This window comes from Bos indicus x Bos taurus, chromosome 19 (genome assembly GCF_003369695.1).
Source record: "Bos indicus x Bos taurus breed Angus x Brahman F1 hybrid chromosome 19, Bos_hybrid_MaternalHap_v2.0, whole genome shotgun sequence".
NCBI lineage: Eukaryota > Metazoa > Chordata > Mammalia > Artiodactyla > Bovidae > Bos > Bos indicus x Bos taurus.
In genome coordinates, this window is record NC_040094.1 from 12,874,364 (window position 1) to 12,900,207 (window position 25,844).

Here is a 25,844-nt window from a genome sequence, read left to right on the forward strand (position 1 = left end):
CATGAGGCTGTCCTCCAGAAAAACAGCATCAACTGGGTCCCTTCATCCTGGACTCAGCCACCGAGAGTCAATGACAGGAGAAGGAAGACCAAGAGGGAAAACAGGTCAGGGTATCTTCCCTCATTGGCTTTGTTGCCAGGGGTCACAATTACCACTGGCTGTTCCTATAGCTCTGTCTGGACTTTTGTAAATAAGCCCATTATTGCCTCTCTTCAGCAAACCCTTTGGTGTGTACCATTGGTTTCTTGATCATTTGACTGACTTAAAATCTATTATAATTTTGGTTAAAATTTCATTTCTCAATTAATTTGATAATAAACACCTTTAATATTCTGAGTCTTCTTATCCATGAACATGTATCCGTTTATCTAGGTCTTTCATCTCTTCAATTTTTTTAAGATTTTTTTTGATGTGGACCATTTTTAAAGTCTTTACAGAATTTCTTACAATGGTGCTTCTGTTTTATGCTTTGGTTTTTATGACCTTGAGGCATGTGGGATCTTGGCTCTCTGACCAGGGATCAAACCCACTCCCCTTGCATTGAAAGGTGAAGTTTTAACCACTGGGTCACCAGGGACGTTCTTCATCCCTTCAATTTACTTTTACGGATTTTCTGTAAACATTCTACATATGTTTTCTAAGAATTATTCCTAGCGCGAGACAGCAAAAGAGACATTGATGTATAGAACAGTCTTATGGACTCTGTGGGGGAGGGAGAGGGTGGGAAGATTTGGGAGAATGACATTGAAACATGTATAATATCATGTATGAAACGAGTCGCCAGTCCAGGTTCGATGCACGATACTGGATGCTTGGGGCTGGTGCACTGGGACGACCCAGAGGGATGGTATGGGGAGGGAGGAGGGAGGAGGGAGGAGGGTTCAGGATGGGGAACACATGTATACCTGTGGCAGATTCATTTCGATATTTGGCAAAACCAATACAATATTGAAAAGTTTAAAAATAAAATAAAAAAAAAAAGAATTATTCCTAGCTTCTTTGTGTTTCTTTGCATTTGTAAAAAGGGTCATTTCTTTAATTGGTTATTGTTGGCCTGTAGCAACACCAGCAATTTCTGTATCCAGCATCCTTGCTGAACTCTTCTATTAGTTCTAATAGTTTGCTGATTCTCCTGGATTATCTATGTAGCAAATCATATCATCTGCAAATAAGGTCAGTTATCTCTCTTTCCTTCCAAATCTTACATTTCTTAATGCTGTGCTTACTTTATTGCATTGACTAGTACTTCCAAATAATGCTGAATAGAAACGGTATTAATGGGCATCCTTGTCTCATTTCTCTTTGCTCTCTCTTCACTGAGTAAAACCACCATAAATTCTAAAGCTGTGCCTCCCAGCTTCCATTTGTATAAGTAACTGTATACAAATTAAAGGAGGCACATTAGCCAAGAGAGCCATGTGACTACCATGTGCCTCAGAGCATATGATGTAACATTCTAATAAAGACATGACAAGCCTCGACAACCACAGCCTACAGTGAAATAGCCTTACATGAATTGTGAGCCTTGGCTTGGGTATAGCTTATTTACAAAATAAGGTTCAACCAATTCCTGCATAAGCCACCATCAGTTCATATTCCAGAAACTGTGGAGACGATCACATCAAACACTGCATGATTTTTACCATGTTAGCTTTTGAAACTGGGGGGAAAACAGGCAGAAAAGAAATAAACAGAAATAAACAGCGTGCTCTCTCTCTTTTAATGAATGTAATAACAGAAGAGTAATGAGGTTGGAAAACAGATGTGGACAAAGGAAAACGCATGCTACAGTGTAGCCCACACAATCTGGAAAGGAATGATAAAAAAAAAAAAAAAAAAAAAAACAACTTTACAAGCTGTTTTGAGTCTTGAATTAAAAGGAGTAATCAAGCAAGGCTGACTTATAAAGGGTCAGGGGGTAGCATCCTGCAGCAGAGAATAAGCAGGACTCCTTCTCCTTCACTGTCTCCTGCCCAGCTGAGTCCAGGAAGGAGGATTTTTTCCCATGCAGCAGCCTCTCTGAACATATTTTTGATTCCGGGTTTAATAACTGCCATCTAACCTCCTTCCCCTATCCACCCGCTCCCCAGGGAGGTACTTCCCTAATGGGTTGGCCCTTTTCAGTCTGGTTTTAGCTTCTGGCTCTTTATATTCTGAACGGGGGCACCTCAGTCTCCTGATATTACTTCCAGGCAAAAAATGTGTCCAATTAGATAAATGTGTGTGATGCTGGTTTGGGGGTGCTCTCATTCTCTGATTTCCCCCCACACCCTGTTCACCATGTTCACCTCCTAGAGTCGATTAGAATGTGTATACTCAAAGAATCCAACTTGAGAGTATCTAAATCCTCAAGTAGAGGGGTTTTTTTTTTGCTTGTTGTTGTTTTTAAACTTTAACAGTATACATATAGTAAAGCAAAATCAAGAGGCAAATGCACCACATGATAAGAGAAAGAGAAAGCCTTATCCTGTTTCCAAGGAGATTAACCACACAAAGATAATTTTCTTCCCCCTGCTCCTGTGGGCATTGTTATTAATGGTGTCTTACGGCAGAATTGTCAGACGCTCATCAGTTTACCAAACTATGTTAGCCTGTGCAAAGCATCTCTCAGAATGGTCCTGTGAGAAAGCAATCTGCTGAAGTTGTCTGACTGGGGCCTCTGAAAGCTTTCAAACTCAGCTACTGAAGTCCAGCCAGCATCTAATTTTACCCGTGAGTTCCAGGAGAGAGGAAAGCTGGTGGGAAGATTACAGAGTTCCTTGAAGCTCTGACCTACAACAGGAAGACAGTTGTCAGCCTTCATGTCTCTGACTCTAAATCCCAAGGCAGACAACAGTGGCAGGGCGTTTTATAACACGTTCCCATTGTACAATTGCATATTTCAGAAACATGATGTTGGCTCCCTCATTTTCCACAGACCTCGTGTCAGTACACACGGACGACCTTAACATGAATTTTTCACTTCAGCTTTTCAATTCGAATGTGTCTAGTGTACTTGGGCTTCTCTGGATTTTCTTAGAAAATGGTGGGCATCCACTGTTGGTCAGTTGGCCAGTGCCTCTACACATTCAGTCTGATCACTGCCTTAAGGTCCTGGGAACTACTGGTCATGGTGAGACGCTACAGTGATTTCAGAGTTTCAGGGGCCTTTTATTTTGAGCTTTTTGTAAACAGAGTGGAAAAACAGGGCTTTGAAGTTACGTCTTGGCTTCAGCACTTACGAACTCGGCTGAGTGCCTTAACGTCTCCAATACCTGTCTGCAAAATGGGTGTAACGACACCTTTCTTAAAGGCTGGGAGGACTCATGACGTGCAAGGTTAAGCAAGCTGCCCAGTGCTTAAGTCATGCAGTTCAGTAAATATTACCTATTGCCAATCCGAAGTGATAGACAGCAAATTCACAGTGATCTACAGTAAAGATGCCAGTGAATGACACCTCCTAAGGAAAAAGATGGCCTCAAGTGCCCCTAAGAGCACGTGGAGGATCAGCCAATGTGAGAGCAGAAGTGATAGCCAGTGTCTGGTGTCAGGGAGATCTCCAATATGATTGTCCCAGGCCAGTAATGGACAGCTGCCCACCCCAGGGCTCGTGCCCTGGGAAAGAACATGAGCTTCTTCTTGCTGGTAGGCTGATGAAAGGGAAATAAACAAGAGAACCAGCTCCCATGGGGAGAGACGTAAATGGCTTCATTACAATTCTTACTCGGACCAACTTGCCTTCTGGAGTAGCAGTTCACACAGTAGCCAGGAACCTAAGAAAGGACCACAAGTTAGGCCACCCTCGGCTTCTCCAGAGTTGAACAGATGAACTGATGTCCTCAGTCCCCATGGACAGGAACTGACAATTGCTGTGCTCTTAAAGTCAGCTGGACTCCCATCAGAACAAAGCACAAAGCATACTGGAACATCAACCGTAACTCTGGGTTGTTATCTGGCTGAATTTTAGTGTTCTCAAATTCTACATGCCCTCAAGAAGAAGAGAGATCAACACAGATTAGTCCTGAAGTTCTGCTTACTGCCCTCGGCCTTTTCCAAAGTAAATAAAAAGTAAAGTCGCTTCAGTCGTATCTGATTCTGTGCGGCTCCAAGAACCATAGCCTGCCAGGCTCCTCTGTTCATGGGATTCTCTAGGCAAGAATACTGGAGTGGGTAGACATTCCCTTCTCTGGGGTATCTTCCTGACCCAGGGATCGAACCTGTGTCCCTTATGTCTCCTGCACTGGCAGACAGGTTCTTTACCCTTAGTGGTAAAGAACTACTAACTAAGCAACTACAAAGGATCAGGTACTACTGCTAATCCATACCATCCACCTGCCTGCTAGAAAGAAACCTTTTAGAAGTGGCTCAGCCACTAGAGAGCCTTTTCAGTATCTGAGAGAGAATAACAAGGTTACTTCTGACATTCAAATAAGCTGTTTAGGAGAGAAGGGCACTGTATACTTAGACCCTTGGGTTTAAGAAGGAAACTCATCTTTTAATCAGAAATGAAATAAGAATCCCCAAGAGCTCAAGGCTCGCTGCAACATCTGTCAGTTTAGAATGGATTAATAAAATTAGGAGGGATGGCAAAATCTTATCTAGAGGGAATTACAAATCCAAATCCATATGCTGGAAGGGGATGGGATAGCCAGTTGTCAATATTTAGCTAGTGTCCTGTGATTCTTTCACAGAGTAACACGTGGCTTCCCAAACAAACCACAGAGTAGGTTTACCAGTCCTTGTTGTATTAGATGAATACACTAAAATTATTAGTAGTAAATCTCCTGGTTGGAAAATCACGGCAGAACGGGTGAGTATCCAAAAAGGCTACAAGGAGGAGTGGTATTTGATCTAAACCTGGAAAGATGAACAGAATTTCTCTGAGAGTATGTATAAAGGGACACTGATGACAAGAGGGCTTTTCAGAGAAACTGGACCGCGTGCACAAAAATATGACGGTGGAGGGACTTCCCTGGCAGTCCGGTGGCTGAGACTTCACACTTCTAATGCAGGGGAAGTGGGTTTGATCCCTGGTGAGGGAATTAAGATTCCACGTGCTTTGTGGCGAGACCAAAAGATTTTTAAACAGTGAAGGTGGCAAGGTAGAAGGTATGTTTAAGAGAGATAAGTAAGTAAATTCAGTACAAACAGTGTATCTAAGGAAGGAGTGGGTAGTCAGATAGAAGAGCTCAGTCTGAACCAAAGGGAGCTCAGTTTGAAAATGGGAAGGGAGACTGTGCTGACTGTGAGGCAAGGTGCTGGCGTTTCATTTGGATTCACAGGCTCTCCTTTTGAGGCGGTTTGCTAGTCACATGTGTACAGAAGAAGAAACAGGCTAAGTGAAGGTCCCACGTTTGTGGCAGAACAGTCATACTTTTGAATTATTTGATTGCTCCTCGATTTCATGTTCCCCCCCACCAGCATCACCACTGTGTTACCTTACACAAGAAATTAATGAACTTGGATTTCTATTATCGGAAGGTGGCAACACAACATTCAAGTTTCCGAGGGGAAAAATATTTCGACAGGATCAAACTATTGGCTCTTTGGGGAAACAGAAAGACTCCTCTGGACCACTGAAGTGTCCCATTCGAAGGAAGGTAATGTGGAAAAAAGTTTTCTTGAAGGAATGACTTGAGGACATGGATCGAAGACCAAGGTTCTGGCCTTTATTAGCAATGTGACTGATTTCTTTTTAAATATTTATTTATTTATTTACTTTTAACTTTTATTTTATATTGGCATATAGCCAATTAACAATGCTGTGGTAGTTTCAGGCAGACAGCAAAGGGGCTCAGCCATACATGTACATCTATCCATTCTCATCCTGGCTCCCTCCCCATCCAGGCTGCCCCATAATATAGCAATGTGACTTCAGATGAGTTTCTTTCTCTATGTCTTATTGGCAAAATGGGGATGACAACATCTGTCTCACAAGTTTCTATTTAGAACACACACAAAGTGGGTAGAAGTGCTGCTCTATAACTACACGGCATACAGAAAAAATTTTTTAAAAATCCAACATTCTTGATTTGGTAGAGAAAAGACCTACACATAATTTGAGTTCACCCCCAGAAACCGCTCAGAGACATGCATACACGTGGTAATAAGGCCCAGCCCTTACTTGTAGGCTGCTCAACACCATCTGCAGGGCTGGGGTTAAGGCTGAGAAAATTACTTTGGGTTCCTGTGTGATGGGATACAAACAGCACTAAACACTTAGGTCCCTTTTGTAATGGTTATTTTTGTGCGACTCTGTCTCTTGTTCGCCTTGGTCTCCTACTCATCTCTCTCTGGGCCCCTGACTCAATGGTTTTAAAGGTATTACATGAACAACAATCTTAAATGCATAGCATTCCACGCACAAAGACATTCCATTTAAAGAAATCTTCAAAACAAGAAACTACCTCGTGGCTTGAAAAAGGAAGGCTTAATGACCCATGTTGTCTGATCCAGCTCAGGGTCACTTTGAAGGCACTTGGAAACACAGCACTCTCATGTTAAAAAAGAAGCCTCAATTATATAATGAGTCATCAGCCCGTTTAGCCTATGACTACCAGCAGAGGTTGACAAAGGGTGGGAAACATTTTATTAACTGTAAAAAATGAAGATCAAAGTCAGAAAATAAATATGATATACTTGTGACTTGGGAGCTTCAGAAAATAATCTCTCGGTTTGAGCAGACTCAATTTTCAGGGGAAAATAGATTAGGTGGCATCTCCCATCCCTAAAGTCTAGGAACAAAGTTGCACAGAATAGCCTGGCAAGAAAACTAGCAAGGGACCCAAATTCCTGAAAGCCAAACACCATCCACTTATTATTTTATTAGGTGTTATTCACTGAACACATAAACAAATCGCCAGGACTTTACTACGAATAGCTCAGGGAAAAGAAAGCTGTGGTAAGGTTCCTCATGTGAGCAGCTCAGTCAGGAAACCTTCAGTCCCAAATGCTACATACAACGTGGGCAAGCAAAACAACATTCAGAAAAGTCTTCGCCAAATGAGCATTCGATGGAAAAACTCCACTCAATACCCACAGCAGCACTTAAGTCAGCCAAGTACCAAAAAGCACAAAAGTCAAATCAGAGTCTGATTCCGGGCCTACTAACACCACTGGGTGCCGAGATGTGGCCTCTGGAGTTTCAGAGAAGGATGGGAAGACTTCTGGGGGCTGATGGTATTCAAACGTCTCTGACCACTGGAAGTCATCACCAGTTTCCCATGACGTTTTCCAGACATCATGGAACGTGGAACCGAAGAGAGGGCGTCATGGAGGTCTCTGTGGGCTCGAAGGGGAAGGAACTTGGGTGCACTCATCCAGGCTCTCTTCCTACCTTGTCAGGTGACCTTGAGATGAACAGTTATCTCTTGAGATTCAGTTTTGCTCTTTGCAAAACAAGGAACGTGATGGAAGGGTATGTTTGACAACCATCAGAGAAGGGAAAGCTCTGATATTTTCATCCAAATCTGGGGCAGAGAGGAGGATGAGGAATTGGTTCCAGTCTCCAGTAGCTCCAAGCAGAGCAAAATCTGAAACTTCAATAAGTCATTGTGCTCCTTCTGTGACGATGACAGCTCTCAGAAAAGCTGCTTCAGTGCTTTCAGAATGAATTGAGATTAACGAAACTAAAAAAGAGTTCCAGATAGGAAAGTACCAGCAAAGAGTGGGATGTCACGACAGGGGTGTTTCAACACAGCCAAGGCAATCCCAGAGCTTAATTAACATTTTAAAAGGGAAAAGCTAAAATATTCTTATTGAAAGTTGGAATGAATTTATGGTTGATGTTTCGAGATAAATGATGATCAGTGTTGTTGTGGTACTGCTGTTGGTAAGGATGCAAAAACTTTTCCAGCAATCAAATACTCTGCTTATCTGCTATTTAAAGCAGTGTAGTTAAAGTTTTTAATCTTACCAAGTACTTGGTCAAACATTTTAGAAAAACAGGAAAACTGATCTGACACGAGGGCAAAGGAGAGATAAAAGCACAATGAAAATACAACTGACACATAAACTAAGAAACCAATTTTACTTTTTAAATCAATGAGCCTTAAGTCAAGCAAAGGGGCTTCCCAGATGGTGTTAATGGTAAAGAATCTGCCTGCCAATGCAGGAGACGTTAAGAGATGCAGGTTTGACTCCTGGGTTGGGAAGATCCCCTGGAAGAGGGCATGGCAACCCACTCCAGTATTCTTGCCTGAAGAATCCCATGGACAGAGGAGCCTGGTGGGCTACAGTCCACGGGGTCACAAAGAGTCGGACATGACTGAAGTGACTTAGCATGCATGCAGTACCAAAGGAAGGGGTTAGCTCTCTCGAATTTTTCTTGTAGGGTTGTTTCTATGCTAAGGAATACGGTTGTGACTGGGGTTTTAGTAGGGTCCCAGTGGGCCTAATGTAGTAGAAAAGCTGAGGGATTGAGGTCTTATGGGTATTATCCTAAGGCTCTTTCTCCTATTTTCCTTTTATACATAAATAAGACAAGGGCTCCAGGCAACTATGAAGTTAGGGTAGCAAAGCATAAGGCAAATCACTTGGTCTCTCTGAGCCTTGGTTTTTCCACAGGTAGACTGAGGAGACTGAACCATAATATATAATCACTCAGTCATACCCAGAGTCCTTTTCAACTGAAATCACATAATCAAGTAGGAAATGTACCACCAATACCCCCAAATACACACACTTCTACACCTCTGCTCCTCAGCTGAAATCTGACGGCAGAACTTCATGATGCACTAGACCAGAGGTATTCACAACCCGTCAGTCCTGGGTGTGACGGTTTCCTGGTGATAGAGCTAAGGCCAGTGAATGCTATTATGAATGATAATAATAGCTAACATCATCAAGCTCAGGCACCAGAAATGTCACAACAGTTTATTCAGTCGATCCTTGTAACAACTCTGTGAGGAATTAACCCTGACATCTGTCTCCATTTTGCAGATGAAGAAACTGAGGCTGAGGCACAGCGCGGTTAGGCGAGTACCAGGGAGCAAATGATCACTGGATCCCCAAGATCCAAGGAAAAGGGACCACAGGGCTCCTGAAAACACTGCAGGATGCTAAAGACGGGGCTCCCAAGACGGAAGATTTAGCCCACCGAGGCGACGCCAGTGGGTTTAGCTGACTGTGAACTGGGACATGTGGGTGCCGTGTTGGTTCTACCACTGCAGTTAAGCCAAGTCCATTTCCTTGTCTATAAGACAAGGGCAGAGGAAGCGATAACCTTCCGGGCCCTTTTCAGCTCTGACATTCTCCATGAGGGACCATGTCCCATAGGGACTCAGCAACTGTTTGATTCCCAGGCTCTTTTTTTCCCCCAAAGTTCTTCATTTCTATTTTAAAAAATTGCATGTTCCCGTGGCCCTGGAATGCCTGCCTCCGGCCCCTCTGGAGCCCTGGGTTATGTGAAAGCGGCCGTGCCAAGCTGGCCCATGGGCGGGGCCGAGGCTTCCTGGCTGGCCTGTGACATGTTCCTGACGTACTGTGTGGTCAAGGAGCTGGAACTGGGGGGGCTGAACAAGGGCCAAGCCTTGCACTTCAGCTTCCTGACCTGGCAGCCATTCAGAGAGACCCTGCTAAGTGCTATTTCCTAAATACACTCTCTTTTCATAACAATCTTACCACATTGCTTTCCTTTACAAGCGCTCTTAAAAAAAGGGAACTGGACTCCTTCTGGTTAATCTACACAGACTACATTTGGAAACCATCAGAAACTGAACTCTAAACAAAACGTTATTAATGTGTTGTAATCTGCCCTCTATGTTGCAGATGAAAAGAAAATGTTTTATAGTTTCAGAGCATACGTTTTAATTGCCTTTTAAGAGTGCATATACTTTTAGTACTTAGTGTTATAAAACTGTAGTATCTGTTTCTTGATAACTGTTGAGTGATCTCAGCTATTTTTATTAGTTTTTTTCCCCCCTTATCCTTTTCTCCCTTTTTCTCCTGAACTGCCACCATGCAAAGTTCCCTTAGATCAAGCTTGATAGGGGGCTCACATATTTGAGATCTTCCATTATAAATAGCTTCTTAACAACCTCCACCTCACTATAAAACACTTGTTCCTGAAAATGAGTTCTATAAACAAAGATGGAGTGGATGGCTTTGTCTAATAATCCAGTAGGGCTGGGAACCGAGCAGTCTAGCCTTTTCCCAGTTGCTCTTGCTTTTTTATGGGGGCCAGATGACCCACAGAGATCTGATGCCCTTGCTACTTTTCTCAACTGTACAGCCTTGTCCCAGGAGACTAACATATCCGTCATCGGCCCAGAGGTTTCAAGGGCAGAGTCGTGGCCATACCAAGATCCAGTCTGTTTTTCAGCAAAGAATCCCAAATTCATTAGAATTAGGCCTGAAATTAACGGAGGGGTTGGCCTCTCCACCAGCTGACAAACGCCAGGAAGACCAGGTGACTTGACAAGAGTCTAAGGGGCTGAGGTGCCCACTGTCCCACCCTCCAGCTGGCTGAACAGCGCCCAGCTCATGGACCAACGATATAAACCTGAATCACAGGCTCACAGGAAATGAAGTGACCTTTCTCAGCTCAGGGCTTCCTGGAGCAGGGCTGGGGGGTGGGGACATTTGACCATCTGGATTACTGGTCAGCAGGAAACTGAAGAATTTGCCAGGGGTCTTCCGAGTGGTCCAAGTATTAAGTGTCTTCAGTGAGGCACCACAACGGCAACTACAATTGATAAAACTTTCCAGGATCATCCAATGTAAGGTAATGTCCCCAAAATCAGATTCAAAGAGACTGCTTGGACCAGACAGTTCATAGAGATGACGTGGTCCATCACTCATTTTCAGGTGGGGAACTGAAGCCGGGATGGGCAAGTTATTTACCTGAGGTCTCGCGGCCTACGTGAGCTCAGAAACCCGGCTTCTAGTTCTTTGCCTGGCTCTTCACCCACCACAGAATGATCACTGCTGAATAAAGGAAGCACCACTAGGAGGAATTCCCTTTAGTTATCTGAAAATGGAAGCCTGTGCCCTTTAATTTCAGTTTCTTTTCAAAGATAGTCATCTTTCTTATCTCAAACATTAACTCCAATGTTTCTTACTCTGTCTCCAGCGTTTCCCTAATGTCTTCATGACTCACTGGATATTATGGCTTGATACAGTACAGAGTGGTGCTCAGTTACAACCTTAGCTTCTAAAGCAATTTTTTTTTTTAATGAAAAACAAGCCTTTCTCTCAGTCTCCTTGCCATCAAAACTTGCACAACACATGGAGAATTCTTGCAATGGCTTAGCAGGCTCTGTTTTCATAATATGTCAGTCAGAATCCACAATGTGAAGGAGCAGTTGTTTATAAATCTATCACAACTGAAAGTTTAAATTGGAGTTTTCTTTCCTACCCTCGCTTCAATAGTCTTTTACTTCGTATATGGGCTAAGGGGGAGAAAACAACTAGGCCTACTCAGGTCTCGCTGCGCGCTGACAACCAGGAGGCAAAGCCATCAGCTGGGCCCAGGGCATGAATGTCCTAAAACACCCACCAAGCAAACCCGACCTTCCTTATGGGAAAGCCAGGCCATTCCACAGCTCTCTCTAGTTCTACAATGGATGCTGTTATTCAGGACCTTATTTTTTGATCCTCTTCAAGCCTGCCTCATTCAATTTCTGGATTCTTAATCCTTGGGGCAGGTGACATTTTAATACTCTAAGAAATCAGCTCAAAAGAAAGCTTTGAAAAACTGGGTCATCACATTTTAGTATTCCAGGGGTCTATCAGCTAGATACGGCAGGCCTTTCTCTCTTTAGACAGATCACAGATTAAAGGGTAATAATTATAAAAAGACAGGACAGAGAACAGCTACTTAAAAACATCCTTGGAAATAACTTCTTCTACCACCATTTTACAACCGCTTCCAAAGGATTCTCTTCTGAGATGATACAATGTGAAATCAAGAGTTCTCCTTGAGACAGGTTGGAAGCCCTTCCGTTCAGTTGTTTTTGAATTAATCGGTGCTCCTAAAACAAACTGTTTCTTCAGCCAGGGACATGATTCTATGTTGGGATCCTGGAGTCTGTCTCTCTCCTTAAGATCTCAGCAATATAGTTTTTGGGTGTGTTTCATGACCTTTTGTGCTAGCAAATAAGCCTTTGGAGGATTAAAATTAACTTTTCTCATCCTAGTTTAAAGAGTACTCTGCTCTGGGAACATCAAAAAAAAAAAAGAAAAAGAAAAAAAGCCTGAGCCTTGTGCCAAATACCAGTCTAGCAATGCTGATATTGCTTTCAAGGTTCTTATTTTAAAAATAAATTTTTACAGGAGTAGCAGAGAAAGTAGCAAAAGGAATCTACAAAAGCTCTTCTTTTTAAGATCAAAGAAGAATTAAGTTTTGTTACAAGTTTTTGAGAGTATACGACTACTTTAAACTACTCCAAGTGGTGTAAAGCATTAAATGTGCTTCAAACTTCTTGACGGAGAGATCTAAGAGCAGTCACTCAACCTGACCTAGGTATCCTAATAAGGACCACATAGAATATTCAATGAAGTCTTGGTATCATATGTGTTAGGAGCTTTGAAGTCAGGCTATCAGATTGGTCATCTGCCACAGAGTGGGCTAGATAAATTCCCACAATGACACACTCCTGGAATGAACACTAAGGGATTCAGGTCAGTGCTCCTTCCTGCTAAGAAAGCACAGGGCAGGCAAATTCTCACCATACAGCCTTTGCCCTCTGATCTTATATCTTACCTGTCCTCCCCAGGCCCAGCGCTCTGTGGGAATTCATGACAATCTGACGCTTGGATCCTCAATTGCCATAATCTTTATGAGTTGATTTCTTTGAAAGTTCATGGGAAATAGACTGGAATCATTACAGGGAAGGCACTTTAGATTTCCATTAAAAAAAAAAAAAAAAGAGTGTCAGCTTCAACTCCAAAATCTATTCCTTTACAAGGAGCACAGAGAAAAATTGTATTAAATCATCCAGAGGAAAATACAGAACTTGAAAGTATTTTAAAGGACTTTAAAGGACTTCAGACTCAAATAGGGTGTCATCCATGACAGGTACAAAGAAGGATCAGAAGTTCCCTTGGCTGCCTTCACAGGGCAAGGATTCAAGAAGTGCTCAGGAAGGCAGGAAGCTTTCCAAAAGAAGCTAATTCGAAAGACATTTCCAAGTCAACATCCAAACCAAAGAGATGTGGAAAAATTCACAGAAGCATCCTAACAAAACATCCCGACAAAGTACCCTAACTCCTTTTTGCAAACCCACAACGGGTAGGAGCAAAGTTCTAATGTGACAGCCTTTTAAAGCAGCAAGATGCAACCACAAATGTGGTTGCTCTTCCAACATTATTTCCTTTGGGAAAATTACATGGGTGGGTAGGGAAGCAAACCCCAGAGGACTGCAGTTTACGAGGCCTGAGAGGTAGGCTGCACAGAACCTAGGAGTGGGGGCCTCCTGGTCCAGAGGAGAAATCTAACCTTACTGTACTAGGTGGCGAAGATCTCTGGCTGCTCTTCAGGCAGAGTATGCTGCTCTCCATTTGCAAAACTGCTCAATAAAATTTTACTGGCAAGGCAAAAGGAGAAACATCTGCTATACTCAAGAGCAGCTGTGGTCAGCAATAAGGCAGCTGGCACAGGGTCAATGCTGTTCTTGCTGGTAGGTGGTATTGTGGTCACCAGTAATTACTTTGGAGAATTTCATGGAGTCAAGGATAACTAAATGGACAAAGAACATTTTATTTTACTTTCTATCTTTAGCCCAGGAGCAAAAATCGTGACATGCTGTACAGAATTCAGAAGCCCAAAGCAGTCCCTATTTTTCATGGAAGAACTTCTGTTACCTCAAAGACTGGAAACCCTTAAATGTAAGTATTTCAAACAATATGCTCTTGACAAGTGACCTCTCCACTCATTATTTCTGATTGAACAGTTCCTGTAGATTGCATTAGTCTTTAAGTGTTTCCTTTTGCAGATATATTATAGAATACTTTATAAAGAAAAATGTGAAAATTATATTGAGCAAATCAATAAACAGTACACGTTTTTAAAAACCTCATCTTTATCAAATTTACATGATACCTTCAAAGTTAAATAAACCCTGCACAGAGTGGGAATTTGGAGTGTAAATAAAAATCTGTTCAAGGCATGCAGTTGATAATTTTTCTACAGAATGATGAATGTCAGAAAGTAGCAGTTAAATTAATATACACTGTACTTAAAAAATTAAACACTTGGGAAATAACCTCTCGAGCCACTGGAAAATGACAAAGTCTAAGATATTTCAATCAAGTTAATTTCAGTACCAGAGCAATGCATTTTTCCCACCAGAAACTATATGAAAAAAACAAATTAACCAAAATGGGCCTCCGAATGATGGGATAACATCAACCTCAAAGAGAATGTCATGATTGCTTGTCAATTAAGTTATGCTACACACACATACTCAAAGGCGAAACTAGCCGCATTCATTTTAAATCATGTCAAGGCCGAATGGCTGATATTATATTAAAATGAAAGCATGACTTGCATTTTAAAAAAGAAAAGGAAATGTTCTTGCCAACCAAGAGAGCTAACGTGCAACGGCTGGTGTAATTCAGGTATGCAAGCTCCAGTGAGGCCATGCAAGGTGAACCATGTCCAAAATGTTATTGGATACACAACCCCAGGGCTTCCCTGGTGGCTCAGATGGTTAAAAAAAAAAAAATCCGCCTGCAATGCACCTAGGTTTGATCCCTGGATTGGGAAGATTCCCTTGGAGAAGGGAATGGCTATCCACTCCAGTATTCTTATCTGGAGAATTCCATGGACAGAGGAGTCTGGTGGGCTATAGTTTATGGGGTTGCAAAGAGTTGGACATGACTGAGCTAGAGACAGCCAGATGTTCTCAGATTCCTTACCCACAGAAACTGTAAGGTATTAAATGCCTGTTTTCTACCACTTAACCTGGGGATGATTTGTTATATATCAATAAATAACTAAGACAATACTGGAAAATTGTACACACACACCCTAAGTGTACCCCTTACTGCTGGGGCTCCTAGAACATCCTTAGATGTGTTGGGAGTGGAGGGAGAGACTCAGGGACCACTTTCAACCAATTTTAGACCTATTTCTGACTTGACCGTCTCTACAACGCCACTTCTGATCAGGTTAGGGTCATGGTAGGTCCAGGGTTCTCCTAGGATGGAAAAGAACCCCTGGTTGGCATGCAAGGCAGATCAAAGCTGGGTGTGAGAAGGCTGGGATTTTAAATGTCAGCCTTGTTAGTCATTGTGAATAGATCACTTGAACCCTCAGAGCTTTAGACAAGTCAGAGGAGGAGGGCTTCCAGTTTTGATGTTACTTTGAGTCCATGAAGATCCTAGATCCTCTAGACTCTAAACAGGGGCCCCATGACTTTCACAGCCTTCACAACTAGGCAATAAGAGGTACCTAAAAATCTCCTGCTAATTTTTTTTTTCTTTCAATGAGACTTTCCCTATCATTTTTTAAAAGTACTAAATTTAGGTGCTCCGTAAGGAATGGCTTTTATGGTAGCCCAACATCTCATGGTTGTAACATTAGTCTACGGTCTTAACCAACTGAATAGTAGTCAGAGGACTTCTATAACTTTGATTTGGACATATAACATTTTGATCAGAAAATCAGAGAAAAACTGACTGATATCCAATAGTATCATCTTTTAAAATGAATTATTTTATTGATTTATCAATAATATTTGCTTAAATATTGTCTAAAATTTTAGTTCATTATACTGCATTTAGGAAGACAAATTGTGAAACCACAAATACAATGGAGTTTCAGTTCAGTCTTAAAAATCACCATGTTGTCCCTGTATATCCTGTTTTGCAAAATGTAGAGTCAAAGAAGTCTGTGAGCATCAGGCAGTTTTAATACTAAATGAAAATAATCATCTGAATTTTACCTTTTTATTCTTTTATGACACATATTTTGCTAACTTCTAGTCACCCTGTTTTTAAACTGATGCCTTTGCTGATGTGACTTCTATAAACTGAATGGACTTTCCTTAGTTTTGTTTTTTTTTTAACCTGCTGAAAACTGATTTTGTCTTCTAAAGACACTACCTTCTAAAGAATTGGCAAAAATAAATCCTGATACATCCAATGATGAGATAGTATGCACCCCATTATATGAGATTATAAATAAAGTTTTCAATCTGTCTGGAAGAAACTGGGATTAGGGATTAGTTTGTAAAGACAGAGAGAGATGCAATAATCTTTGGAGAACTGAGATTGAAACTACTCCTTCTCGTCAACATTAGCTCAGAAAAAGTGGGATAAACCTCTGAAGGAGCAGGCTGACCGGCAGAAGCGAGGTTCTGAAGGTAAATTTTCCTTTGGCTTTCTGAATCCCAGGCTCTTTTCATCTCATGAGACTTTAAGTCCAGGTTCTGCCGTTGCTCTTTGCTATGACTTGTGTTTGGTGATGTCTTTCTCTTTCTTAACATACACATGAGCCAACTTTTTGTTTGTTTGTTTTACTTTTTGGCCACAAAATAAGGCAGGTGAGATCTTAGTTCCCTGACCAGGGATAGAACCCACGCCCCCTGCAGTGGAAGCTTGAAGTTTAACCACTGTGTTGCCAGGCAAGTTCCCCAGTTATGTCTTTCTAACTGGAGGAAGGGTCTAAGCATGATGGGCAAGTCAGTGAGAAAATTCTCATCATGGCTAAAGCATCAAAAATACAAAGGGAGGAGGGCTTGGGTCTTGGGTCTGGCAACATTAACCAAATATGGACTGATTCCAAAAAGACATGAAAGTTACTAAAACACCACTTTAAACGTCTTTATGTGTTAACAGGTATAGCAACTTAGGGCTATTCAGGACATATCTAAGACTCTCTTAGGTCAAATTCTGATATTTATACTGTCTTCTTCATGTTCTTGGCTTCTTAATCTTGAATAAGAAGAACCATTCTGGTTCTAGATTTACTTGTCACTGGGAAAGCGTTCTCCTTTAATTAAAACACAGACATACACTGAATCTCACTGCATTATCATGAAGGCTCTTAGATTTCTTACCAAATTAAGCATTTATTCAAGAAACCTTTTTTAAACCCTATGCGTTTACTATTAGTAGGAGGAAAAGTATAATGCTTAAGCTGTTTTTACCTTAAAACTATTGTTTTATTGGGCTTATTTACTTTCTCTTCTGTTATTAGCACAGAGATGGCTAAGTTGTTGTTGCTGGTGTGTGTGTGTATTAAATCTTGACACAAGACAAGCAGAGAACAGCAGAGCAAAGGGCAGTGCAGGCAGAGTGGTCAAACAGGCTGCTTCTGCCACTCGCTTCCACACATAACCTGTAAATCAGTAGCAACAGCAAATTCCTCATTGACTTCTGGAATCATTTCCAAATAGTCAAACCTCCAAGGTCAAATCTACCAATTCAGTGTGTCTGTTGTACTGAGAGGCCCCCAAAGAAAGGACTGCAATTTCGTGTTGGCTTCTTCTGAAGGGCGGGTGAGAGACAGCGAGTGAGAGTTGCGGGGGAGGGAGCTGATGGTTTCTCATGGCAAGAATCCTCTCCTGCCCAAATACAGGAAAATTCCCAAGTAAGAGTGGCATATTGAAATCTAATCAAATGGCTAGCCTATTTTTGCCCTTGGATTCGTCAAAACCGCCTTAAGAACAACCCTTGGTACCTTTCAAGAATGCTTCTTTCAGGGGAAGGCTTTAGTTAAGATGCTCTTCAGTTTGAGTTTAATTTACAATTTAGTCCCAGGGCTTGTGACACAGGTAAATGAATGTGGTCGACTGAATGAGATAAAATCGGGCTTGAACTTCTTAGGGGATGTGCACTAAAACAAGTAAGTTTTAAACAAGCATCAGCTGCAATTCGGTCCTTTTTAAACATCATGATGTAGCGGAAAGAATATGGACTTTGGGGGTCAGAGAAACCTGGGTTCGAGGCCTGTCCCAATCACTTATCTTTTCTTAGACACAGTTCTCTTAAAAATACTATTCTACCTGGCAGGACAGTTGTGAGGGTAAGAAAATATGCATATACAGTGTCTATCACAGAGTAGGCATTCAATAAATGATTCTTCTTGCTATGAATACTACTACTCCTACTATTATTATTATTTGAGGTAATACGGTTACTTACAGTTTCTAAACATCCAAATAGCCACACCAAAACGTAGGTCATAAGGAGAATGTAACTGTCCTAATGGAAAATCCCAATCAAAATATTTTTATTATATACATGTTTAAAATTTAAGTATAAGACTTTTAGGCCTGTGAACTTTAACACAATAGCTATGCCTTCACATACCGGAGTGTTCTTAAAAAAAAATATTCACATTGAAAAGGTCAAGTTGTAAGGCCATTTGATTAAAATAGTAATAAAAGAGTAAACATTAACTCACAATTTCTCCTCTGGTCTTTACTATTCCAAGCAGTATCACCTCCCAAATAAGTTGCACCTTAAGACAATTTATCTTGATTAAAATCTTTAAGTTCTTAATTTTAAGTAGGGAAAACTTTAAGCCAAGTTTAATACTTTTACCATGATCTAGATCTTAACTGCAGTATGCTGTCCTCTGCTACTCCTGGAACATGACTGCCGAAAGTAAACGAAGTTCCCTTTTTATATCAATTTTAGAGCCACTGATAAAAATGCAAATAATTAACATCAGAAAGGAAGAATTGCTCATCACTAGGCCACCCAAATTTCCAGAAGCATCAGAAGTTATAGAAAGCTTATCTCTGGAATTTCAACAGTTTTCTCAAAGGTTTCAGAGCTATCTACTAGAGGCCTTGCAAACTGAATTAAATAACAAAAAGAAAGCAAATGAATAACCACCCTTCAAATCTGTCAATATTTCAAACCTAGGCTTTCCTCCTGGGTATATAACTATCCTAGTATCTCCTCTCCAAATTCCCTTTTCAGATCAGATCAGATCAGTCGCTCAATCGTGTCCAACTCTTCGCAACCCCATGAATGGCAGCACGCCAGGCCTCCCTGTCCATCGAGTCAGTGATGCCATCCAGCCATCTCATCCTCTGTTGTCCCCTTCTCTCTTGCCCCCAACCCCTCCCAGCATCAGAGTCTTTTCCAATGAGTCAACTCTTCGCATGAGGTGGCCCAAGTATTGGAGTTTCAGCTCCCAAGCTAAATAAGGATGTTGGTGCCAAATTAACTCCCATTATCTAAAAGAGGGTAACCCATTTAATTCACTCTTGCTTTTGCGTCTCAAAAATAAATTCACTAAATCAGCACCTGATCTTTTCCTAAGAAGAGTAAGCCTATTCTGTATGTAGAAAAAAACTGACTCAAAAATAGGTTATGTTGCTTCCACTGTTAAAAACATCTACAAGTAAATTTAAAAATCTGAAGTATCCAAGCATTTGGATTTCTTATTTGCCAGTCCAGACTATCTGCAATATCCATTTCGATTTTTGCTATTTCTAACTGCGAAGCCATCACAGGAGTTGGCCTGAGGGCGGGGAGAGGAAATCTGGCTTCCACCTCTGGGACACACGTTTCAGCGCTTGTGTCTGACTGACTCTGCCAATCACCCCTCCCAGAAGCCACAAGGCTGGCTTACAATAACAGAGTATATCAAAGAGGACAGGAAAGAAAACAAGACAGTGGCAGGGTCAGCAGAGGATAAGAACACGGTCAAGATGCCCTGTGGAGGCAGGGAACGGGGAGCCATATATTCATGGCATTAAAATATGTTTCTTAGAAAAGGTAACATCATAAATGCATAGGACCTTGACTGCCGAAGTCAGCCCAGTACGACTGTAAAACCACTGTTACACACAACTAGGAGAGCAGACTGTCTCATTATGATGGGACTGGTCAAGAAAAAACACTCCAGTTCACGTGAGCTTGGAATTATAACCCATACGCTTAAACCAACTGAGAGTGATGATTATGGTAACTGTATACTGACTTCTGATATAAAGATCATCCACATAAAGTGACACTTTTCACGAGAACCATCTAACTCCAGAATGGTGATAATCTATTCTTGCCTCCATATAAAAACATGCCTGATCCATTCTGCACTGTGGTCATAAACTCAGCAGACTTAAAAGGCATAGAGAGTGGGACAGAAAAGAAGTTGAGAGGTGGCGGTGGGGGTTTATAGTCCATCTGCATTTGACCTTGACTCTGCTACTTATGGGCTGTGTGATCTTGGGTAAGTCACTAGTTTCTCTGAATTGCAGTTTCCTCAGAAAATTATTATGAGCACTCAACATCCAAAAAAAGGTAAACTTTCAATATGCATTAACTCAGGGAAGCCTGATATGCTACAGTCCACAGGGTTGCAAAGAGTAGGACCTGACTTAGCAACTGAACAGCAAATTATTAAAGACAGGTAAAAACAAAAGATAACGTTTAAAGTCCACACTCTTGGGCCTGACATTCCCAAACTACTTTTAGCCTCAATTAACTTTTTCAGCCTTTGCTTACTTCCCTTCACAGCCACTATCCAACTTTCCTGTATCTACTCCTTTAATCTGTGTGGTTCCCTCCATATAAAATCACCATTAGAGTCACTTTTAAAGATTCGAGCCTACTATTCAAATAATACCTTCTTCAAACAGCCTTTTTTATCTTCCCCATTCCTCTTCACTAAATTACTCATAGTATCTTGCTATCTTCTGACAACTGAGCATTTTATGCCATCTATTATAGCCAGTTGTATATGAACAGAGCAGCTAGCACAGGGCTGAGATACTTACATACAGTAGCACTTAATAAATGTTGATTAGAGGAATAAAGGAGTCACAACGATTCTCTCTCTCTGCTAGATCTAAGGAAAGGAGCAACTTGCCTTCACCCTCTCACTTTCCTCCAGACCCCCACGAAAATGCCGCTGCCTCCTTAACTCTGGCAGGATGGGAGATGCACGATGCCAGGAGCCTAAGCTGTGAGCGCTGGCACTTTGCTCTTTGCCTTCAAGGAGTTAAACTGAGTCCTGGGGAGATAAAAATCTCTGGTTTTTATTGTTTAGTGAGAATGCCTGACAAACGAAGATCCAGCTGCAATTGTAACATTCCAGGCTCATAAGGCGCCAAGTTTTACTAACTATAATTTAACTGGTCCGACTGCTGCAGTCCAAATTCTTGTTTGGATAATCAGTCTTTGTTTGAATGTGTTCAAAAACAGCCCAGGCTAGCATTAGCCTCTGGGTATGTCATGTGAGCTGATTACCCTGTGGCTCCCAGTAGCAGAAACTCATACACAAGAGGAGGATTATTTTCCTAGTATTACTGTTACGCTAACATATAATCAGCCCTTTTCTCCCAGTCTCCACATCTCTTTCACAGCCTCCCCCAACCTTCCTCCTCCAACCTTCCCGACCCCCCCAACTCCTGCCTTTCTTTTTTCTTCTCTCTTTTCTCTCTCTCTCTCTCTTTTTTTTTTTAATAATTCAAAAGTCTTCTTTCCAAGTTCAACCAAAGTTGAAAGGTGAAAAGGTCAAGAAAGTTTCATGGCTGTGGCTGTTTAGAAAAGGGTAGGACTAACTGGGGTCTCTCTTGCTCAGCGTCTACTCAAGGCTCAAGAAGCTCATATTTCACTGTACTTCTGCAGCGCCCAGTCGCCTTGACACAATCTGTTTGGAATGAAATTAAGCCCTTGTTAATCATTTTTAACATAATATATTAATAATAATTTCACCTGACAAACAATCATTTCATACTTAAGTAACTCAAGTGGCTCATTTGTTTGTTAAAAAAAAAAATCCAAATTCTCCAAATTGCACATTTTAACCGAAGGACGCTTACTTGGGACCTGCCCACCCTGCCTGTCTGCAAGTCATTTGGCTCTAACAAGCCAAGAAGGATTCTGGAAACTCTGTACCTATCCTGTCACTTGGGCCTTGGTCTGGCCATTCTCAAAGAGCCCAAATGCGCTGACGCCTTTACAGTGCTTAGGACAGAGGCTGGCTGATAGAAAATACCAGGCGGTATTTGCTATGAGAATTTTGGGGAAGAAATCCTGACTCGAGGGTATAGTTCTAGCAATCAGTGGGAAAACTGCTGGCAGGGAAAGACCATGGCTCAGAAAAGGCTGGAATGATTGGTACATGGGTGGGTGAAATGTTGTAAACTTGGAAGCTCATGTCGGAGCTCTCAGCTGGTCTGGTAGGTGTAAATCTGGTCCTCGCAGCTCCTACATTGCTAGAGGGAAGGCCACCAAAGGGGAAGGAAACTCCGATCCCTGAGAGGGAGATCTGTTTATTTTACAATTAACAACAGCAAAGGAACGCTTTCTGAAAGTTTCCCTGGAAGGCTCAGAATTTAATCCTATACAACAGTTCGGTATTGAATCTTCAAGGTCTTAGCTGAGATGACAGGCAGAAATCAGAGTACTTCAGACCTGCTCCAGAGAGAGAGACACACACACAAGGACACAAGAAAAGCTCCTTCTGGGGCCAAAATTCTAAACTACGCGGTGACCTAGGATTTGAGAGAGAAGAGGAAACAGGAGGCTGTGCACTAGGATGTGGCGGAAAATGGCAGGAAGTGACGTCTACTGCTTGAAGGCTTATCATGCATCTGTTGTTGTTGTTGAGTCACTAAGTCATATTCGATTTTTTTGTGACCCCCTCATGGACTGTAGCCTGCCAGGCTCCTCTGTCCATGGGATTCTCCAGACAAGAATACTGGAGTGGGTTGCTATTTCCTTCTCTAGGGGATCCTCCTGACCCAGGGATCAAACCCGTGTCTCCTGCATTGGCAGGTGGACTCTTTTACCCCTGAGTTATCTGGGAAGCCTGTCATGTATCTACTTCTCTGTATTCTTGCTCCAAGCATTCAAAGGGAAAGAAGAGCAAGTCGATTGTGAATTCCCACAAATTCAAACAGTTCCATGGTAGACTGTACTCATCTTTAACATCCACGAATTACATCTTTTACCTACTTATCCTGCTAAAATTTAAGACCATGTTTTTCTTCCCTGCTGTGGGTATTGTGTGAAAAAAAAAAAAACCACACCCCACTGTTATTAATAATGCTCAGTTCACATTAATTAGAATTTTAGAATGGCATAGGCCAAAGAGCGCTTAAAGAAAAACTGAAGTAGAAGCGTCTTGGGGCCAGAAGTGAGGCCAGAGAAGGATTTCCCATGTATACTCCATGAACAAAATATCTCCACTTGGATCTGTTTTCTGTATTGGGGTCCTGAAAAGATTTCACTTGAAAATAAAAGGCTCTGCTGTTAAAAAATTTCACTAGAAAAGAAAAAGGCTCTGCTGTTGAGGAGGAGGGTTTAAGAAGAAGGTTTGAAAACCAAAGAGCTGGTCCAATCTTTCATCTTAAAGTTAAAGAAACAGGGGACAGTAAAGCTGTGTCCAAGGTGCCCCGTGAGTGGAGAACAGGGTTAAGACAAGCACCCCTCTGCAACCCCCAGCTCAGTATATATACTCCATCTCCAATATACGTTTTAGGGAAGCCCTCCTTCCATTCACTACGTTTGGATCAAAAGACTGCAACCTCAAAAGAAATACTTTTTAGCAATATTTAACTGGAACTGTAAGTCGAATCAACAATCATTTTTAGATCTGGACAATGAAGTAAGACAAATCTGGGGGATGGCCATCTTTAGTTGCAAAATCACTTCTGCTAAAGCCATTAGCTACATAGTGTTCTCAGCAGCTCGGATTTTACAACAAAACCGTAAAAGCTGGGGGTCAAAGCTTCTCCCTTGAGGCTTAAAGGTGTGACGCTTCTGAAATGCTTCTTGGGCTTTCAGAAGCTTCCCAATCAGCTCTAATCTTCATCACCTCCTTCTGATTATCCCTGTGTTGCTAGATAATATGGAGGCAAAACAAAACAAAACAAAACAAAACATACACACACAATAAAAAAGGAAGTATTTTTAGCCTCTTTTTAAGTGGTGACTAAGTTTATCACACTCCTACTCAAATTAGTCATACAGGTTAGTCCCAGGGGAGAGCAGTCTGGCTACAGATCATTGCAAAGGAATGACTTCTTGGAGGCCTAAAATAAACACTTAGGCTCATGGTTCTATCTGGAAATATAGTCAAATAGAAGCAAATTCCATGAAATTCCCAACTGATGCAAGCAACATTATTTTGTATCTTACAATACTAGCTTGGGTTAGCTGCTGTAGTCTGCTAAAGAGATAGATGACTCTAAAATGATGATAAAGGAAATAGTTATTTTAATAATGATAATAATAATTTTTTTTCCAACATGCTTATTCACAGGGGCTGAAGATGCCAACAAAGCAGCAACGGAGAAGAGAGACAACAACTGAGAATAAAATGGGACTTACAAAGAATTTCCCACCACTCTGGTTCTTTTTTTCCTTTTAAGAAAGAGAAAATTGGGTCTTGAATCCTCATGATGAAACTTAGGGACTTAAGATTTTTAAAGCTGTTCACCACAAACAAGATTTTCAGGGCAGAACTAGCACATGGGCCATGAAGCTGGTTATATTCAAGGGTCTGTCCAAGTGCCATAAATGCAACAAAGATTCCCATAAGAGCCTTTGTTTCTCTGTTCAAATCTGAAAACAACCCCTCCTTACCATGCCAGATAGTGTTTTTGAAGGGAATTAGCCCCCTACTCTTTTTTTTTTTTTGCCAAAATGCATTAGTCATGAAACATTACCACCAGTAGCTCCAGTTACATAAAACCTACATGCTTATCCAAAATTAATTGTTTCCAAGCTATCTGGGAAACTAAGCATGCTGTGCATGAATAACTCATAGTCACTAACTTTCCGGAATATTTTAAAACCCTAACCTCCTTACTTCTTTTGAAAATAAGATGCCTTTACACTCAGCATGGCTGTGTATTATAGATTCAGAACTCAAAAAGTTTCTAACATGGGTTAGGAATGGCTTTGCCACTTAATGACCTTGGCATGAGTGCCTAAACTTTACAAAACCTGTTTTTTATCTGTAAAATGGGAAGAAAAGAAATTAAAAAAAAACCCTCTGCCAATGTTTGTGTTATTGCAGATTTTCTAGGGTTATCCAGTGGTGGGCCAGGGAGAGCTGTACTGCTTGAAAATTTTAGGGGAAAAAGTGAAGGAATTTAACTGACAAATAACTCACATGTTAAGACAAACATACATATTGTGGATGAGAATAAAATATCAACACTAATTTTGGGATAAAGCCGTAGCTTCAAGAAAAATTTTAAGACAGTAATAGTCAAGGTTGTGGCTCCAGAACCAAGGACTGAACAAGGGGGTCACATAAGCACCTCTCTCCTGCTCTTCAAGGTACTTCAGTGGAAAAGTTTTAGAAGCACAAGAAGGGGGTTCACTAACTGAGACTGGGACTGTCGAGGAAAAACACTGTTGAATTTAGACACAGAAGACCGACCTATGATTTAAAAGACGACAACTTTCATTCTTTACGATAACATCCAATGATTTTGGAAAATACTGTAATTATTGGACCTGTTACTTTAGTGTGTTGAAATCCTTTCAGTTCAGTTCAGTCACTCAGTCGTGTCCGACTCTTTGCAACCCCATGAATCACAGCATGCCAGGCCTCCATGTCCATCACCAACTCCTGGAGTTCACTCAAACTCATGTCCATCGAGTCGGTGATGCCACCCAGACATCTCATCCTCTGTCATCCCCGTCTCCTCCTGCCCCCAATCCCTCCCAGCATCAGGGTCTCTTCCAATGAGTCAACTCTTCGCATGAGGTGGCCAAAGTATTGGAGTTTCAGCTTCAACATCAGTCCTTCCAATGAAAACCCAGGACTGATCTCCTTTAGAATGGACTGGTTGGATCTCCTTGCAGTCCAAGGGACTCTCAAGAGTCTTCTCCAACACCACAGTTCAAAAGCATCAATTCTTTGGCACTCAGCTTTCTTTATAGTCCAACTCTCACATCCATACATGACCGCTGGAAAAACCATAGCCTTGACTAGACAG

At 41.5% G+C, this 25,844-nt stretch overlaps 1 protein-coding gene and 1 long non-coding RNA gene across 12 annotated transcripts in view; one reads left to right on the plus strand and one right to left on the minus strand.

Annotated features, from left to right (window-relative positions):
* The window catches only part of BCAS3 (BCAS3, microtubule associated cell migration factor), a 597,592-nt gene that overhangs the window by 119,729 nt on the left and 452,019 nt on the right, over positions 1-25,844 (minus strand). The window lies entirely within an intron of this gene.
* LOC113877806 lies at positions 8,212-24,228 on the plus strand. Its single transcript, XR_003506816.1, has 3 exons — positions 8,212-13,598; positions 13,700-13,806; positions 24,155-24,228. It is a non-coding gene; the product is annotated as an uncharacterized LOC113877806 (long non-coding RNA).